We start from the raw sequence: 21,155 nt of genomic DNA, 5'->3' as shown, positions 1-21,155 counted from the left end.
GGGAGGAGGGGGTAATCATAAATTATAAAAACCACAGGAAATGTGTATGGATGGTATAAGTTTTGTTGATCTATGAACTTAAGAGTATTTTGTATTTAATCCTAATGGTGATAAGAGTCCCTGGAGTTTATTGATTAAGGGGGTCACTCCTTCACTTTAAGACATCACATTATGTTTAAGTAGAATATGGATTGGAGAGGGGAGAGACTTGTATAAGAGAAACCAAACATCAGGTTCTAGCTGTGAGGTAACAAAGGGCTACACCAGGGTAGTAGCAGTACTGAAGGAGATAAGGAGACATGTATGAAATATTTGGAAAGAAGAAAGAGACAGCATAAGCCTGAGCAACAAATTTAATATGTGTGATGAAAGATATTGAGGACTTGAAGTGGAAACCTAGACTATTATTCTGGGGGTACCTTGGACAGAAAAGGTAAAGATATCAGATTTGAATGTGTTAAATTTTATATGTATATTGGAATCTAGTTTGAGATGAGTGAAAGAAGACTAGAGATAAATAAATGGTAGTCAAGAGATGTTAGAACTGCATAGGTGAATTTGAGAATTACAACCATAGAAGTGATAATGAAATCCATGAAAGCTAGGTGCAGTTATATATCATAGAAAGAGAGAGAGAGAGAGAGAGAGAGAGAGAGAGAGAGAGAGAGAGAAATGAAGAGTACTATGAACAAAATCCTTTGCATCATTCAAAATTAGTGGGAATGGTCTGAATGGGAATCGGCAAAAGAGAATAAGAAGAAATGGTTAATTGGAAGAAGGGAGGTGTATTATATCTCTAGATATTTACTTGAATAAAATAAAAAGGAGATCAATAAATTTGGAATAAAACTTAAAAAGCTAAAAGAAGAACAAATTAAAAGCTTCCAATTAAATACCAAATTCGAAATTCTGAAAATCAAAGGAGAAATGAATAAAAATGAAATTAAAAATCTATTGAACTAATGAATAAAACTAGATTTTATTGAAAGAGTCAATTTTGTTGAAAAAAAAAACAACAAAATTGATTTACTTCTGATTAATTCAATTAGAAAAAGAAAATAAAGAAAAAAAACCAACAAATTGCGAGCATTAAAAATGAAAAGGGTGAACTTACCACCAATGAAGAAGAAATTAAAGCAATAATTTGGAGCTATTTTGTCCAATTGTATGTTAAAATTTTAAGGAAAGCTCCAATTATTTCTATCCTTATTAGTGTTTTTAGTAGGAATTGTGCTTTATTTGTGAGAAAATGGTCTGCATCTATTGATACAAACACAATTTTTATTATTATTGAGTAAGTTATGATTATTGGTTTCTGCATATTGAACTAGTTTTGCACTCCTAGTATAAATCCAATTTAGTAATAGTATATTATATTTGTGGTATATTGGTATAATCTTCTTGCTGGCATTTTATTTAATATATTTGCATTGATATCCATTAAAGAAATTAGCCCATAGACTTCTTTCTCTGTTTTTTTTTTTTCTTGTTTGGGTATAAAAAAAACATAATTGAGCCTTAAAAGAAATTTTGCAGAACTTATTCACCAATTTATTCAAGTAGTTTTTATAGTATTAGGATTAAATATTATTTGAATATTCAGTCTATTTCATTTTTAATCCATCTGATCATAGAGATATTCTTTAGGTGTTCACTGAAGTCTTATTTTTCCACCCCACCCCCTTAAATGAGAGTTGTGAAAATGTTCTGATTCCTCTTCTGTTAAAAGGTGTAAATTACATTTTTCTAAATATTCACTTAACTTGTTAGGATTTGTCTTATCAGTATATGTCCTTTCAGGCACATAGTTCGGAAAAATAATCCCTAATAATTGTTCTATTTTTCCCATTGGTGGGATAATTAAAATAAAATTGATATCAGTAATTTGATTTTCTTCTTTTGAAAAAAAAGTAATTCAAGCATTTATTTACTTGTTTTTTCATGTTTTTCTAATTTTATTACTTTATTATTGATTTTAAGTTTTTCACTTTATAGTTTATTAATTTCTCCTTTGATTTTCATGAATTCCATGTTACTATTGAGTTGGTGATTTAATTTGTCCTTTTTGTCCTAGATTTCATTTTAGTTACATGCCATGATTTAATTAATATTTCTTTTATTGCTATTCATGTTTAGAGAGGTACATTTTCACCTAAGTATTATATTAGCTGTGTACCACAAAAATTTTATATGTTGACTTATTGTCATTATTTTCTTTTTACTGTCATTATTAATAGCTTCCAAGATTTGACTTTTGAATTACTCATTGTTCAGGATTAGAATATTGTTGTTTCTTTTTTATTCTGTGCTATCATCACCTCATATAATTTTTATTTTTCTTTAATTTAGTATTTTACTTTTCCCAGTTCCACATAAAAACAATTCTTAATATTTGTTTTTGTAAAATTGAGTTCCAGATTCTCTTCCCTCCTTGTGTCCCTCCATCTTGAGAATACAGGTAATTCAATAGAGGTTAAACATGTGCAGCCATGCAAAACATTTCCATAAAAATCATATTGTGAATAAAACAAAGACCCCCATACACAAAAAACAAAATAGAATAATAAAATAAAAACTATGCTTTAATTTGTATTCAGATGGCATTAGTTCTTTCTTGGGCTATGGACACTATTTTTCATGTTTAACTTTGCAAGAGCTCATGAAAGTCTTCTCAGGTTCTTCTGAAGGCACCCAGCTCATCATTTCTTAAAGTGCAATCAATTTACAACTTTTTGCTCACAGTTAAGAGAAGCTATAAATAATTTTTGTACATATAGGTCCTTTTCCATTATTGAAAATCAATGTTTGAATATACACCTTGTGGTAGAATTTGTTAGGTCAAAGGATGTAAATGCATATGTCTTTTGGGCATGTTTTCAAATTGCCCTACAGAATGGTTGAATCAGTTTGCAACTCCACCAAAAGTGAATTCGTGTTTCATTGTTCACATTTCTCTTCCAACATTTATGATTTTTTTTTCTTTTCTGTCCTATTAGCCAATCTAATAAATATGTGAAAATAATTCAGAATTGTTACAATTATCATTTATTATAATCAGTAATGAGTTAAAGCATTTTTTCTTATGTGGTTATTGATAGCTGTGGTGTTACTTCTGAAAACTTCATTTTTTAAAATCTTTTTCATTCTTATTTTACTTATTTAATTAATTTTTTACCTGTTATATTAAAAACATTTTTTACATTTATTTTTAAGATTTTTGAGTTCTAAATTTTCTCTCATCCCTAACAACAATTAAAAAACCACATGTGAAGTTATGCAAAACATTTCTGTAAGAGTCAAACTGTGAAATAAAACATAGTTCTCTAACCCTAATGAAAATAAAAACTCTTAAGAAAAATCAAGTTAAAAAGAAAGAGAGAGATAGAAAATGAGAGTGTGCTTCAATCTGTATTCAGACACAATCAGTTCTTTCTCTGGGTATGAATGGAATTTTTTATCATAAGTATTTTGGAGTAGTCATGAATGAGTGTACTATTGAGAATAGCAAAGTCATTTACAGCTGAATAAAGTTAATGTATAACAAAACATTGCTATGACTTGGTATATAATACATTTCACTTTGCTTGAGTTCATGGAGAACTTTCCAGATATTTGTTTTTGTTTTTTGGGTTTTTTGTTTTATGTTTTTGTTTTGTTTTTGTTTGGTTTGGTTTTGTTTTTCCTGAGAGCATAACTACCATAAAAAATAAGAACATTCTAATGAGTTACAAGATGAGTTACAAGTATCATCCTCCCATGCAGGAATGTAAACAGATAAATCTTATTAAGTCTCTTATGATATCACTTTCTTGATTACCAAATTATGCTTCTCCAGTGACCTGTATTTGAAAATCAAATTTTCCTTTATAGTTCTGCTCTTTTCATCATGAATGCTTAAAAATCCTCTATTTTATTGAATGACCATCTTTCTCCCTGAAGAATTATATTCAGTTTTTCTGGGTAGGTAATTCTTGGCTGTTATCTTAGTTCTGTTGCTCTCTAAATTATCATATTTCAAGCACTTCGGTTCTTTGATGCAGAAGTTGCTGAATCTTCTTTTACCCTGACTGTGGTCAACTTACTTCAACTGTTGCTTTTTGGATACTTGCAATATTTTATCCTTGACCTGGGAGTTCTGAAATTTGCGTATAATATTCTTGGGAGTTTTAATTTGGGGATCTCTTTTAGGAAGTAACCAATGGATTCTTTCAATTTTTTTCTTTTATCCTCTGGTTCTAGAATATCAGAAGAGTTTTCCTTGATAATTTCTTAAAAGATGATATCCAGGGTCTTTTTTTAATCATGTAGGTAGACCAATGATTTTTAACTTATCTTTTCTGGATCTATTTTCCATGTCAGTTTTTTCCCAATGAAATATTTCACATTTTTTCAATTTTTTTTTTTTGCTTTATTGTATCTTGATTTCTCATAGTCATTAGCTTCCATTTGCTCATCCTATTTTTTACAGAATTGTTTTCCTCCATGAGTTTTTGTATATCCTTTCCCAGTTAGCCAAGTTTGCTTTTTAAAGCATTTTTCTTCTCATTAGCCTTTTGTGTTTTCTTTTCCACTTTTTTCAATTCTTTGCCTAATTTTTCCTCTATTGCTCTTATCTAATTTTCAAAGTCCCTTTTGAACTCATCCACAGCACCAACTAAATTTTTATTTTTCTTGGAGGTTTTGGATGTAGGGGCTTTGATTTTATTATCATTTTCTGAGTGTGTGTTTTGGTCTTCCTGGTCACCATAATAACTTTCACTGTTTTTGTTTTCTGCTTATTTTCGTAGCTTATTGTTTGGCTTTTATATTTCCAGGACTTTCTAAAAACAGTCTATTTATCATTTTTATTCAACAATAATTATATTCCATTATTTTCATATACTAAAATGTTTTCAACTATTCTCCAATTGATGGGCATCTTCTCATTTTTCTATTCTTTACCACCATAAATAGAGGTGCTACAAACATTTTTGCACATGTGGGTCCTTTTCCTTCTTTTATGACTTGCTTGGGCTACAGACCCAGTAGTGTATAAAAGGGTATGCATTGTTTTACTACCCCTTTTGGCATAGTTTCATATTGCTCTCTAGAATAGTTGGATCATTTCACAACTCCACCACTCCAACAACATTGCACTACTATCCCAGTTTTCCTACATCCCCTCCAACATTTATTATTATCTTTTTTCTGTTATCTTAACCAATCTGATAAATGTTGGATTATACTTCATAGTTGTTTTGATTTGAATTTCTCTAATCAATAGTGATTAAGATCATTTTTTCATATAACTATGAATAGCTTTAGTTTCTTCTAAAAATTTTGCATATCCTTTGACCATTTATAAATTGAGGAATGACTTGCATTATTATGAATTTGATTTAGTTCTTTATATATTTTAGAAATAAGACTTCTATTAGAAACACTTTTTCCTTAGGGTTCTACTTCCCTTCTAATTTTAGCTGCATTAATTTTGTTTGTGCAAAATCTTTTCAATTTAATGTGGTCAAAATTATCCATTTTGTATTTCATAATGTTCCCTAATTTTCTTTAGCAAATATTTCTCTCTCCTCCAAAGATCTGATAAGTAAACTATCTTTTGCTCTCCTAATTTTCATCACCATTTATATCTAAATCATGTACATATTTTGACCTTATTTTTGTATGGGCTGTGATATGTTGTCTATGCTGAGTTTCTGATAAATTATTTTCTAGTTTTCCCAGAATTTTTTTGTTAAATAGTGAGTTTTTATCCCAGAGTCTTTGGGTTTATCAAATGGTAAATCTTGTCATTGATTATTGTATCATATGTATCTAACCTATTTCACAGATCAACCACCCCATTTATTGGCCATGCAAATGGTTTTGATGATTAATGATTTATAATAGAGTTTTAAGTTTGATACTGCAAGGCCACTTTCTTTTAAATATTTTCACTAATTCTTTTGATATTCTTGATCATTGTTTTTCCAGATGAAATTTATTATTTTTTCTCTCTCTCTAAAATAGAAGTAAACAAAGAGATAGAAATTTGATACAATTTGAAATACAAATTGATTTGATAGCAATTTGATTGATATGGCACTGAAGAAATAAACACATTTAGGTAGGTTTGTTATTTTTATTATAATGACTCAGCCTATCAATTAGCAATTGCTATTTTTCCAATTGTTTAGATCTGATTTTATATGTACAAATAGTGTATGATTAATTGTGTTCACATAGTTAGTTCCTGGATTTGTCTTCACATGTAGACTCCTATTTTATTTTGTCTGCATTTATTTTAAATATAATTTTTGTTTCTATAGCTTGCTATTGAGATTTATTGGTACAAGTAGAAATGCCTGATAATTTATGTGGGTTTATTTTATATCTTGCAACTTTGCCAAAATTATCAATTGTTTCAAGTAGTTCTGAGTTGGTTCTCTAGAATTCTCTTAAGTACAGTATCATACACCTGGAAAAGATGATAGACTTATCTTCTCATTGCCTATTTTAATTCCTGTAATTTTTTCCTCCTCTTATTGTTAAAGTCAACATTTCTAGTACAATACTGAAAAGTAGTAGTGATAATGGACATCCTTGTTTCACTCTTGATCTTATTGTGAGTGCATCTAGTTTTTCCCCATAACAAATAATTCTTGCTGATGGTTTTAGATAGAGACTGCTTAATATTTTAAGGAAAACTCTGTTTATACCTATGCTCTCTAATTGTTAAAAGGAATGGGTGCTATGCTCTGTCAAAAACTTTTCTTCATCTACTGAGATTATAGTGTGATTTATGTTAATTTGGTCATTGATATGGTCAAGTATGCCAATAGTTTTCCTCATATTGAACCATCCCTACATTCCTAGTATAAATGCTGCCTAGTCAAAATGCATTATCCTGTTGATAAATTGTTGTAATCTCTTGGCTAATATTTTATTTAAAAATTTTACCTCTCTATATAATTAGGAAGATTTGTCCTTAAATTTATTTCTCTTTTTTACTCTTCCTTGTTTAGGTATTTTTGTCAGAGAAGTTACTTGGCAGGACTTTTTTTGCCTATTTCTCTAAATAATTTAGATAGTATTAAAATGAATTGTTCTTTAAATGTTTAGCAAAATTCATTTGCAAATCCATCTGGCCCTAGAGATTTTTTCTTAGAAAGGTCATTAATGACTTGTTCAATTATTTTTTTCTAAAATGAGAATATTTAAGTATTTTATTTATTCTTCTGTTAATTTGAGCAATTTATATTTTTGTAAATATTCATCTGTTTTAATTGGATTGTCAAATTTATTGGCCTATTGGCAATAGTTGAGCAAAAATAACTCCTAATTATTGCCTTAATTTTGTCTTCATTGATGGTAGGTTTACCCTTTTTATTTTGGTGCTACTAATATCTCTCCCCCACCACTTTTCTTTATCTAAACACATTAACCAAAGGTTTATCTATCTTGTTGACTTTTTTCATAAAATTTATCCTTATTTTTTAAAGTTATTTCAATAGTTACTTTCTTTTATTAGTAACTCCTTTAATTTTCAGAATTTCTAATTTGGTATTTAATTGGAGGTTTTTAATTTGTTCCTTTTCTAGATTTTTAAATTGGATTTCCAATTTGTGGTTCTTCTCTTTCTCATTTTTATTTATGTAAGCATTTAGAGATATAATATTTTACCTAAAATTTGGTTTAGCTGTATCCCATAAGTTTGGGATGTCATCACAAGATGGTCATTCTCTTGGGTGAAATTATTAATTGTTTCTATGATTTATTGTTCAATGCACTTATTCTTCATAATTAGATAATTTAATTTACAATTTGTAATTAGTCAATCTTTTCTTTTTATTGGTTGTAATTTTTATTGCATTGTGGCCTGAAAAGGAAACAAATGCTTTTTCTATCTTCTGCATTTGATTTTGAGAGTTTTTTTTTGTCCTAATACATAGTCAATTTTTTGTGTAGGAGCTAAGTACTGCTAAGAATAAAGAATCCTTTCTATCCCCATTTTTTCTCCAGATTTCAATCATGTCTAAGTTTTCTAAAATTCTGTTATTTTCCCAATTTCTTTCTTGTTTATATTTTTTGATAAGATTACCTAATTCTAAGAGGGGGAGGTTAATATCCCCTACTAATATAGTTTTGCTCTCTATTTCTTCCAGTAACTGGTTTAATTTCTCCTCAAATACTGTGGATGTTTTATCAATTGATGCATATACCTTTAATATTGATATTATTTCATTGACTAGGATAACTTTTAACAAAATGTAGCTTCCTTCCTTATCTCTTTTAATTATATCTCTTTTGTTTTCTCTAAGATCAGAATTGCTCCCCCTGCTTTTTGCTTCAGCTGAACCATAATATATTCTGCTCCTTCAGTCTTTTACACTTATTATGAATGTACTTTTCAATTTTAAACATTTTTCTAAACAAAACAAAACATATGTTAAGATTCAGGTTTTTAATCCACTCAGTATCTGCTTCAGTTTTATGGGAGTGTTCATTCCATTCATATTTACAATTATGATTACCATCTGTGTATTTCCCCCTTCTATTTTTTTTCTCTTTTTCTACCCTAAAACTTTTGAGTAGGGTGATGAGGTTAAGCTTCAAACAATGCTTATCTTCCTCTCTTCTTTTCCTCTTCTATAATAGGTCTTTTGTCCCTCTTCATATGATGAAATTTATCCCATTTTACCAGTCCTTTCCTCTTCTCCCAATACAATCCTTTTTTCCCTCCACTCATTAATGTCTTTTTCTTTAATATCATCACATCAGAATAAACTTATATCATGCCCTCTGGACATGTATGCACTTTCTAAGTGCCCCAATAAAAGATACAGTACTCAAGTGTCATAAATGTCATTTCCTCATCAGAGGTAAACATACATTTTATCTGTACATATATATGTATGTATGTATTTATGTATATTTTTCCTGTTTACTTTTCTATGCTTCTTTTGAGTCCAGTGTTTGTAGATCAAATTTTTCATTTAGTTCTGCAATAGAAATGATTGAAAGTCCCTCACTTCATTGAAGTTCCATTTTCTCTCCTGAAGGTGGTTCTCAGTCTCACTGGATAGCTGATTTTTGTCTATAATCCCAGTCCTTTGCCTTCCAGAATATGGAATTCCTGGCCCTTTGTTCTTTATTGTAGAAGCTGCCAAGTACTGGGTGATCCTGACTTGACTCCTCAGTATTTGAATTGTTTTCTTTTTATTTGTCAACTTGCATTATTTTTTCTTTGAGATTTTAGTTCTGCAGTGTTGCAACAATGTTTCTTGATGTTTCCCTTGTGAGATCTCTTTCTGGAGGTGATTGATGGATTTTTCCAATGACTATTTTGCTATATTATAGCAGTTTTCTTGATGATCTCTTTTTTTTGCCTCTAGCACTACTTTGGGTTTTTATTTTAAACATTTTAAAATTTTTTCTGGTTTTACATGTATATTAAATTTCTAATACACATTTCTTTATGAATCATGTTGAAAGAGAAAAGCCAGAATAAAAGGGGAAAAATACAAAAGAGGGGAAAAACAGAAATAAGAAGTGAACATAGTCTTGTTGATTTTCATTCAATCTCCATAGTTCTCTTGCTGGATGCAGATGGCATTTTGTATCCAAAGTTTATTGGGATTGCCTTGACAATGATTAATCATCACACTGTCTTGCTGTTCTTGTGTAAAATGTAATCTTGGTTTTGCTTGTTTTATTCAGCATCAATTCATGGAAATCTTTCTGAACCTTTCTAAAATCAGCTTATGCATCTTTTTTTTTTTTAATAGAACAAAAATATTCCATTACCTGTGTATACAGCAATTGCCCAATTGATGGGCATCTACTCATTTTCTAATTCTTTGCTACTACAAAAAGACTTTTGCACATGTAGGGTCTTTTCCTATTCTTATGATTTCCTTGGAATACAGACCTTGTATTGGCACTGCTGGATTAAAGGGTATGTTCTCTTTTATATTCCTTTGGGCACAGTGATCTGAAAAGAAAGCATTTACTATTTCTGCTTTCTTGCATTTAATTTTGAGGTCTTTATGTCCTAATATATGGTCAATTTTTGAATAGGTTCCATGAACTGCTGAGAAGAAAGTATATTCCTTTCTGTCTCCATTCAATTTTCTCCAAAGATCTAACATACCTAATTTTTCTAATATTGTATTTACTTCTTTAATTTCTTTCTTATTTGCTTTGTGATTTGATTTGTCTAATTCTGAGAGTACAAGGTTGAGATCCCCCACTATTACAATTTTGCTGTTTATTTCTTCTTGCAACTCTCTTAACTTCTCCTTTAGGAAGTTAGATTCTATACCACTTGGTGCATATATGTTTAATATTGATATTGCTTCATTGTCTATGCTATACTTGAGCAAGATATAGTTTCCTTCCTTATCTCTTTTGATTAGATCAATTTTTGCTTTTGCTTGATCTGAGATAAGGATGGCTACCCCTGCTTTTGTGACTTCACCTGAAGCATAATAGATTTTGCTCCAGCCTTTTACCTTTACTCTATATGTATTTCCCTGCTTTAAATGTGTTTCCTGTAAACAACATATTGTAGGGTTCTGACTTTTGATCCAGTCTGCTATCCGTCTCTGCTTTATGGGAGAGTTCATTCCATTCACATTTATGGTTAAAATGACTAATTCTGTATTTCCTGCCATCTTGTTATCCCCAGATTATGTTTTTCTTTTACTTGCCCCCCCAACCCTCTTTCCCAGTTTTAAACTTATGTGCCCTCTCTCCGTCCCCTGCTTTGAATCTCTTCTCTTTTCTTGTACCCTTCCCTTATTACTCTTTCTTTTTCCTTTTCCTCTCTCATTTTTAATGAGGTGAGAAAGGATTTTCTGTAAAACAAGTATATCAATTATTTTCTCTTTGAGCCAACTATGATGAGAGTAAGATTCACACAATGTTCCTCCGCCTCTCTGAGTTCCCTCAGATATAATAAGTTTCCTTGGCCTCTTTGTGGGATGTAGTTTCCCTTTTTTTATCCCCTGTTTCCCCCTTTTCTGACATTATCCCTTTTCCATTTTACTTCCCTTTTTTTAGGTTATATCAGTAAAATCAAATTATACATGTAGTCTTTTTGTATATCCACAACAGAAATACAATTCTCAAGAGTTCCTTTTACCTTTTCTGCTTCTCTTGATTCCTATGGTTGGAGATCAAATTTTTTGTTTAGTTCTGGTTTTTTCCTTAGAAACAAATGGAATTCATCTGTTTCATTAAATGTCCATCTTCTTCCCTGGAAGAAAATGCTCAGCTTGGCTGGGTAGTTTATTCTTGGCTGCGTTCCAAGTTCTTTTGCCTTTTGGAATATCAGATTCCAGACCCTTCAATCTTTTAATGTGGAGGCAGCCAGATCTTGGTTGATCCTTATTGTGGCACCTCGGTATTTAAATTGTTTTTTTTTTTTTTCCTGGCTGCTTGTAATATTTTTCTTAATCTGATAGTTTTAAAATTTGGCCCCAATTTTTCTTGGAGTTTTTATTTTAGAGTCTTTTTCAGAAGGTGTTTGATGAATTCTTTCAATGCCTATTTTACCTTCTGATTCTCTTATCTCTGGACAATTCTCTTTGATGATTTCTTGTAAAATAGTATCTAGGCTCTTTTTTTTCATCATAATTTTTAGAAAGTCCAATTATCCTCAGATTATCTCTCCTAGATCTATTTTCCAGGTCTGTCATTTTTCCAAGTAGATATTTCATTGTTTTTTTCCAATTTATCATTTTTTTGGTTTTGCTTGACTGATTCTTGTTGTCTCAATGAATCATTAATTTCTATTTGTTCACTTCTTATTTTTAATGAATTGTTTTCTTCATTAGCTTTTTTTACTTCTTTCTGTGTATGTCCAATTGAGTTTTTAAATGAATTGTTTTGCTCTATGGAATTTTTTCCATTTCACTTTTATTTTTTAGTAAATTATTTTCTTTTTCCAATTTGAGATCCTACTTTTTTGCAAGTTCTTTGTCTTTTCCAATTCAAAAATCTTACTTTCCAAAGATTTTTTTTTACTTTTTCGAATTCACAAATTTTGTTTCCCTGCACTTCATGGGAGTGTTTTACTTTTCCAATTCATATTTCAAAGCTTTTTTTCCTTTTCCCATTTTTCTTCTAACTCTCTTTTGAGACTTTTAATGGTCTCTTCTATGAGAGTGTTATGTAAAAGGGGACAGGTAACATTCCCCTTTGGGGTGTTGTCTGGTGACTGTTTGCTATTAGTCTCTTCAGGGTTGCAGACCTGCTCTTTTTCTGTATAGAAGCTGTCCATGTCCTTTTAAATTTTTTTTCATTTTTTAATGCCTTTAGGGTATGCCTTCAGGGCAAGGGGGTTACCAGCTTCCTCTGCAGAGCAGGGAGAGATGTAAGCCAGCTTCTGGCTCTGAGGTATGGGAGTGCTCTGAGTGGAAGTTTCCCCTTCCCCCAACCAGAGGTGATTTAGCACTGCCTGAGCTATAGATGTGCCCAGTTGAGCTGTGTGGTTTAGCGACTGCCCTAAAGCTAGAGACTAAGCGGGTGAAAATGTCACTGCCCCAGATTAGAGGTCCTTGTGGGGCTGTGGTTATTAGCAGAAGACCAGCGAATAGCCTGGCTCCCACTAGAAGGTTCTGCTCAGAAGTCTCTGCTCAGAAGCAAATCGCCCTGCAAAAGCTCTATTGCCCCAAGCTGATCCCTGCACTGTGCAGATTAGAGGCTGCCCCAGGTTGTGCCCCCTTGCAGTGCAGTTTGGCAACTGCCCCAAGGAAAAGCCCCATACTTCGGGTTGGGGCTGAGAGCTTGTGCTGTGATCTATGCTCTCACTTTTGGTTTGGGGTTTCACTTGGTCTGCCTCTAGTTTTCTCCCTGTCTGTGCTGATCTTTTCCCAGGCCCCTAGGACAAACTTTTTCTGGCAAGATTCCAGATTATCTTCAGCTGGTGAGTTGTACTTCTAATCTTTATGAGTTATAGCAGTCAAGAGCTATTTTTGAGACTGAATATAATATTGATAGAGAAGAGCTTAGAAAGTTGGGTGTGCTTTCTCTGCCATCTTGGCTCCAACTCCACCTATTTTTTTTTTTTTTTTACATCAGAATCATAATGTATTTTCTTCTAATCCCCATGTTTTTTGTGTTTCTTTGTCTTTATTTTTTGTATTTGTCTTTATTTTTCCAAGTGTATTCAAACAACATATTGTTGGATTGTATTTTCTAATCAATTCTTCTATCTGCTGTTTTATGAGAGTTTATCCTATTCACATTCATAGTTAAGATTACTAATTATGCATTTCCCTCCACTTATTTTCTTCTTCTTATCTTTCTCTATTTTTATTCTGCCTCTCCTCCAAAACATTTTTTTTCCATCTGACTGCTTTTTTTAAAAAAATCCACTTTGCCTTTTATCACCTTTTATTTTTCTCCTTTTCTTCTCAAGAGAAGGATATTTTGATTGTCTAAGGTTGTAGGATTGTTGTATGAAATCATAGGAGATTAAATTGACATTTCCTGTATGACATTAATGCTGTTTTTGAATGTTGTCTAGAACAGACAAGAAGTACGTAAGGTGGAATTTAGGGGATGTTTGAAGAATGAAGGGAAATACTGACAATACAATTGGGGCTAAAGGTGTGATATAGTGAACAAAATCCATTATTCATCAATAAAGGCAATACATATGATAGGAGGGTTCCCGCTGCTGGAATTCTGGATCAGAATAGTTTAAGTTTTTCACCACATGATCTATTATCCAGGAGTCAAGGTGATTGATGTGAAGATGTACTAGAAAATTTGGAATAATCACATTAGATTACCTCTATACTTGTTGTTTCTGCTATATAGGAAATGCAGAAGAAGAAACTTTTGAAATAAAGTTGTGTGGTGTATTGGGCCTTAAAGGAAAAAACTGATAGTTATTTGTGGTTATGTTTTTTTTTTTATGTTGTTTTATACTTTTTGTTTGTAGTCATTATTTTTTCTCCTCCCCTTCTTTTTCCTCCTTCTTCTCTTTCTGTACCTCCTCTTTCCCCTCCTCCTCCTATTCCTATTCCTTCTTTTCCCCTTCCAGCCTCTCCTCCTCTTCCTGTTTCTCCAATCTTAGTCTCTGTCTCTATCCCAGCTATTCTAATAATAGCCACAAAGTTGCTTTCATTTCTTTTCTCTTTAATACATGTGAATTAATGTTTTTATGTTGTTATCCGACAAATTCTTAAAAATCTTATTTTCATTTCAAAATAAAAATTTTAAATTAAAGACTCTCTAGAGGAGGTCCCTAAGAATGTTAAATGATCTTGAGTACATTTCATATGAGAATTGTTAAAAGAATTTAGTTAGATAGTAAAATAATTAAATTTAAAAGAACTTTGAGGCAGAGGGATTGAGTGGCAGTACAGAGACTTATTTTTAAGATTTAAAAAAGATTGTCATACAGAAAAAATAATTAAAATTTTTCGTTTTCTTAACAGATGTTAAAATGAGTAACAAGTTAAAATTGCAAAGTGATAGGTTATTTTTAAGGAAAGAAAAAAAAATAACAATCACAGTTACAAGTGAAAATATTTTTGGCAAAAGTTTGACATTTGGAATGTTGAAATTTTTTGTGAAAAGTTGAATAAACACTTACTTATCATATAGGTTTTATCCAGGGAACCTATTTAATCTACAGGTTTTGGTGATCAATTCTAGAGATACTTCTTAATTTGAACTTATAAGGTTCTGGGATTTCTTGAAAAATTCTTTGTTCACATGCTAGAGGACCAAGTGAATAGATTGGACTGAATAAAGACTATCAAATGGCTATTCGTGTGAATTGATAGATAAACTGGTGTGAATAAGGATATAGATTCATAGACAAATTGCTTTGTATGAAGGAAGGCAATGTTAGTTGTCCTGAGATTAGACTGATCACAATTTTAAAATGTATCTTTTTCTTGCCCTTCTAATAGTTAGTCACAACAATAAATGAGGTGATAAGACGCTATTACAAAGGAGAAATGGCAAAGAATATATCCTGAAAAGGAACTTACGAGTCATTTGCAAATGATCTTAAAGATCAAAGTAGTATAATTTACAAATTATGTTTTATATTAACAAATATTTACATTCTGTTAATATGTGGTGAATCAGAAAAAGCCATCTAGGTGATATTTGCTAAGGTTTTGGGTTCTAGGATATGTAAACCTTCACAGGTCCAAAACAGCAGAACATCAAAAAAGTGCTAGTGACTTTGAGATGTGACTTTTAAGGTTTACAGATAACTTTGAAATGATTTTAATATATTGATGAACTAATTCCAAGATGGCACAGGTAAGAGTTGGTCTATTTTTCTTTTAAAAAGTTATAAAAAATAAGATCTTACATTCCTGTCCCTTGAACACTCTTCCATTTTCATAGTGTCTACACTGAATTGTGTTCCCACCTCCAATCTATAGCTATAATGGATTGTATTCTGTGTCACTTCCTTTCATCTTATTCCCCATGATGTCTTTCTTCACCATTCTATTTCCCTTCTTTAAGTTATGCCATATGTCTTTGTACTCCTGTTGTTGCTTTTCACTGTGTCTAATTTAAGTATAATTACTGCCCCATTTCCCGCTGAAATAATGACCTTTTCAGTGAATACTCAAAGAAGTAGACACCCTGTCTTTATTTCACAATTTTGTGAATTAATTATAACTTTTTCTTGGATATATTACTGGTAGGTATGACCCGATTAGAATACATGGAGAGTAAATTATCAATATGGATACTGTCTTTTATTGCACTGAAGCCCAGGTAAAGAATACAGAAGACTGAAATTCCGTTCCCAAGTTAAAAAGATACCCAAAAATTAGATAAAAACCTGTCCTAGATAAAAGAAAATTTCATGTTCCATAGTAACGTTAAAGATGTGAATTTTATTTATCTGATATAAAAATTAGCATGAAACTAAGATTTGGGCATTTAGAGGGAATTAAATGATATATTAAATAAGTACAGATGTGTATATATATATATATATGACTTCTTGTTAGAAGTAAACCTACAAAGAATTTTCCATCACTTTTATTGTATTAGATGTCAAAATTTCCATCTTTTCCACTCTGAATTGAAATCAAAATATAAAGCATCTGATTCCTCATGATGAAATAAGTTGCCATGTGTTTTATGAGGCAGTGATGGGAAAAAAAAAACTTCATTTTGAAATGTCACTCACTGAAATAGTCACCACTTCAGATTCTACAACTAGTTGAAAAGTAATAATTAGAGGAGCTTAGCAATGAAAACAGACATTTTTACAATTGATAAACAGAATGAATACATTCAAGATTCTGCACAAGTGCTATTTTGGAGCCAATAATAGTAGTTATATTTGCTTCCCTGCTTGCTTTACTGCCACTTATGATTTCATTACTTGTAGAGCACTTGAATATCAAAGATGCTATGTGATATAAAGTTCTGCTTTATTACATTTTAGATATCATACATTAATGCTCATTGCATTATTATATTTTCCTCCATTTATTTCACAACCTTTTGCTCCCTTTACAAAGAAGAAATTTGAGAAAATGACAGATGTAATCCTTAATATATTCAATTTTATTATCACCCAGATATTTTTCTAATGAAGTCCTTTAAATGAATTTTTAGGTTCTCTGACCTGCAGTATAAAATGCATAGGCAGAAACACACATATATGTGCATGTATACACACAGATACATATACTCATATTATACATGTCACATATGTTATTTACATATGTGTTACTGTGATATTTAGATGAATACATAATTTAATTTATTTGGTTAAAATTCAGTTATTTTATGACAGAATGTACTTTACTTTCTTCAAGAAAAGAGTGGTAAACATGTTATTGAATCACCTAATTTTATAGCAAAGCTAAAGTTTAAGAAGTAAAGCCATGAAAAAATATAAAGAATAAAAAAACACATAAATCTAAAGTTTTTAAGATTGCATGTTAAGAGACAGAAATGATTGTTTTTAAGTATAATTTTATGTGGATAATTTTAGAAATATGCATGTAAGATTTCCAAGCTCATTGATAGCAAAAAATATTCAGTTTAGGACCAAAATCCATTATCCAGCTATATAAAACTACCACTGGTCAAAATTTATTTATCTATTGTTAAGATCGTGTATTTTAAGATCAGCACGAGACAGGAATTCAGGTTAGGGGAAAATCGTCAGTCTTTATTCTCAGTGAAGAAGGATCGGAGGTGGAAGAGAATCGGTGATAGCAATGTGTGCAGCTGAGTCAAGAAGCTAGCTCGACCAGCAGCCACACAACCAGCAGCTCGGAGTCTCGAACCCAGCCCAATTTCCCCCAGCTTGTCTTCTTCCCTCTCTCTCTGCCTCCACCCACCAAAATCATCATTTCCTATACAAGACATCAGGACTTGCACGGAGAGTGGGCAGGGACCATTCTTTATCCAATCATGTATATTAATAGAGTATAGCCCAATTACTATCTAGCCTCATGTACTTGGGACCTCAGTGCATCAGCTCAAACCTCAGCCCATTACAATCTATAAATAACTATCATACTTGGTGAATAGTTGAAGAATAGTTTTAAAATTATTAGATTTTTCAAAATATGATGACTCCATAGTTTTTAAAGATAAATATCTTCATTTTTCAACACCATTAAAATTATGAAGAAGAATGAACCCCCAAATACAGTAGGCATTCTTTTATTTCTTTCCTTAAAAAGTATATTTCATCTTTTTGCCAACTTAGATTAAGGCTGCTAAATTTATAAATGCTGTTCTAATGAATAAAATCATCTTTTCTATTATGCCAAATGGAAATGACAATTTTAAAAATATTGGTAGTTAGATGAATAGGGAAATGCATTGCTAGCATCAGGAAAATATGGGCTTCAGAATTTTCCAACCACCCAAGTAGTTGAGTTATCATTGGAAAGGCTGAAATTACCAGCACTGCAGGTTGACCTTCAAAATTTTGTTTAGAGTTGAGAAAATTATCATTTAAGGGATTTTCCATGCCAGAAATTTACTACACAAGTAAAATCATAGAAGTAGATGATTGCCTTTCCGACAACACCCATCCCAAGAAAAGATAGTTAATTATTATAGTGTTGATCAAATGAAATAAAATATATCTGACATATTTTCTGCTTTGTAAAATAAAATAATCTATAGAAATAATTCTTGCCCTTGAAAGCAAGCTAGTCTAGTAAAAAAAAAAAAAAAAATCTTCACATTAGTGGATAGTTGTTGTTCAAACAAATTGCATTTTTTTAAAGTAACATTTGTTAAGCATAAAATAATAAAAATAAAATCAGTATAATAAAAGCCTTGTATGATATACCTAAGCTATTCATCTCAACCTCGGAGGAAATGCTGCTGTTAAGTCAAGTAGAATATTTTAAGGTTATAGGCTACTGTGCAATTTTTCTGCTTAATAAAGCTTTACTTTCCTGGCATAAGGTATGATTTAATTTCTTGACATATTTTCACATTATAAAAATAGAAATTATTGTGTCACAAGAAGGAATTCAAGTGGAAAGTTTGCCAAACACTGACAAGAGTGAAGCAAGAGAAGGAAATAAAGGTAAGAATGAATAATAAAGACAATAATGCACACTCTCAAATTTAGCCAATCAACATTTATTATAATAATTGTTTATCTATTTGAATTAAACATATTCTCTAATTCTCTGTTGGCAATTGAAGCTTGGAATATTTGAAAAAAATATATTGTGTATTGAAACCCAAATTTTCATGTGGCCCAGTTTATTTTAGGCATGGTGAAGGGAATGGATATAAGAGTTTTAGCTCTCCCCTCAATTTTTGAACACCAATATAAAGTTCATTTAATTTGTACTGGGTCATTAAAAAACACAAAACAACAACCTCTATTTGTAGTTTCTTAGTTCCTTACATCCTAGCATTTCTACTTAATTCTGTCCTTTCATTCATAATTCCCAGTAGCAATAACCTTCTTTGGACACATCTTACTCTGGGTTTATTTTAGTTCATGAATTTTGTATGAATTGATTTTACCTTTTGCACCATTTATCTTATTCTTGGAGAATGACTTTCCCTAGAGTTTTACCACTTTCCATTAATTGTCTTCTCTCCAGTAATTTTTTTTCCTGTTTGCCACTGTACCTATGTGTCATTGGCCCCTTGGACAGTATTTCTTTCTCTCATAATGTTTCTGGACTGCAGTCTCCAAGTCCTTAAGCTTTAGTTGTATTCCAACACCTTGCCAAAAAGGTAGAGTAAAAATAATTTCCTCTTCTTTGTTTTAAACTAACTTTTTTTTGTAAAAAGTCACGTGAAGTAACAAAAAAACTAAATATATAATGACCATTCCTTAAAAGTCATCCATTAATTCAGTTCTTCCTAATTTTTTTATATCACCAACATGAATAAATCTTTATGAATAAATGGAAGACATGATATTAAAAAGACTTGTAATTTTAAATGATTAAGACTTTTAAAATGCATTATGGAAGAAAAAGACCTGTAATTTTTTCTTTAAAATGACAGATCAGCAATTGTTATTAAATGATTGACAAATCAAGAATTTGTCACCAAAGAAATCAGTAAAACATAAAAATAATATTTATCATTTAGATAATATTTTGAAGTTTGTAAATTGTTTTACAAATATTTCTCAACAATTATGGGGGTAGTTATTGTAATGGTTATTGTAGTTATTGTTATTATCTGTTCTTTGTTCTCAAAGAATAACAATAACATATTGAGGACGATGCCTTGACTTTCCCATAAACTGGATTTAAGTGAGGCAGAACTAAGCAAAGTCATCATCATCACTCCCTCCTTTAGAGTTAACTAAGACCAGACATGAAAAAAATCAAGCTTTATGGCAATGACCCACATTAAGGTCTTTCCCACTTCTCAAATTTGTCTAAGACAACTCCCATTCAATGGCTAAAGGTTAAGTATTAATTAAACAAAAGATGACAATTTAATATCATAAAAATATCAATAAGGGAAGGGAAGAACCTCAAAGTTTCTGGCCATAACTCAGGTAGATAGAAGGTAAATTAAACAGATCATAACTAGTATGTGAGGATGTATTTGAGCTCGTTTTTCTGACTCCAAGTTTACTCCTATATTCATTGAATCACCTTCCTGCCTTGATCTGAATATAACTTTCCTAAACATTCATTTTCATTCAGAAAAATTTGTTACATTGTAATATAAATTATGAAACTTAAATAAAACACTGGTAGAAATATTAAGATTGCCAAACGTAAAACATATGAGGATTGTAGTTTTAATGATAATAGATACACTTACATAAACATTCTTCTCCAGAGTTCTGTACCAAAGTCTCAAGTGATGTAAAGTAACTTTTTTCTTTTTTAACCTGTTAGTATTTAAATTTTTCCAAATATATATGAGAGTTCTCAACCTTCATCTTTGTAAAATTTTAAGTTCCAATTTTTTTTCTCCCTCTTTTCCTACCCTGCTCCTCAACACACAAAGCAATCTGATACAGGTTATACATATATAATCATGTTAAACATTTCTACCTTAGTGAAAGAAGACTCAGAACAAAAAGAGAAATCCAAAGAAATAAAAACAAACAAAAAGTGAAAATAGCATTCTTATACTTGCATTTTAAGTCTATAGTTCTTTCTTTCACTACATGTTCTTATGAATCCCTTACTATTGTTTTACATCACCGAATTGCTGAGAAAAGCTGTCTGTCATAGTTGATCATCAATGTTGTTAATACTGTGTACTATATTATTTTGGTAGTGCTCACTTCACTCAATTCATGTAAAGTTGTCCTGAAATCTTCATATAAATCATTTCTTTTTTTTTTATTTAATAGCCTTTTATTTACAGGTTATATGCATGGGTAACTTTACAGCATTAACAATTGCCAAACCTCTTATTCCAATTTTTCACCTCTTACTCCCTACCCCCTCCCCCAGATGACAGGATGACCAGTAGATGTTCAATATATTAAATGAATTGTTTCTTATAGAATATTATTCTGTTGAATTCACAAACCTTTTTCAGCTATTCTTAATTAATGGACATTCTATCAATTGCTAATTCTTTGCCAACATTAAAAAAGGTACTAAAAACATTTTTTAACATGTGAATCCTTTTTCCCCCCTTTTTAATCTCTTAAAGATAAAGACCCAGTAGTGGCATTTTGGACCAGAGGATATACACAGTTT

This window comes from Sarcophilus harrisii, chromosome 4 (genome assembly GCF_902635505.1).
Source record: "Sarcophilus harrisii chromosome 4, mSarHar1.11, whole genome shotgun sequence".
Classification (NCBI taxonomy): domain Eukaryota; kingdom Metazoa; phylum Chordata; class Mammalia; order Dasyuromorphia; family Dasyuridae; genus Sarcophilus; species Sarcophilus harrisii.
The sequence above is the reverse complement of the archived record's forward strand: the minus strand, read 5'-3'. Positions refer to the sequence as shown.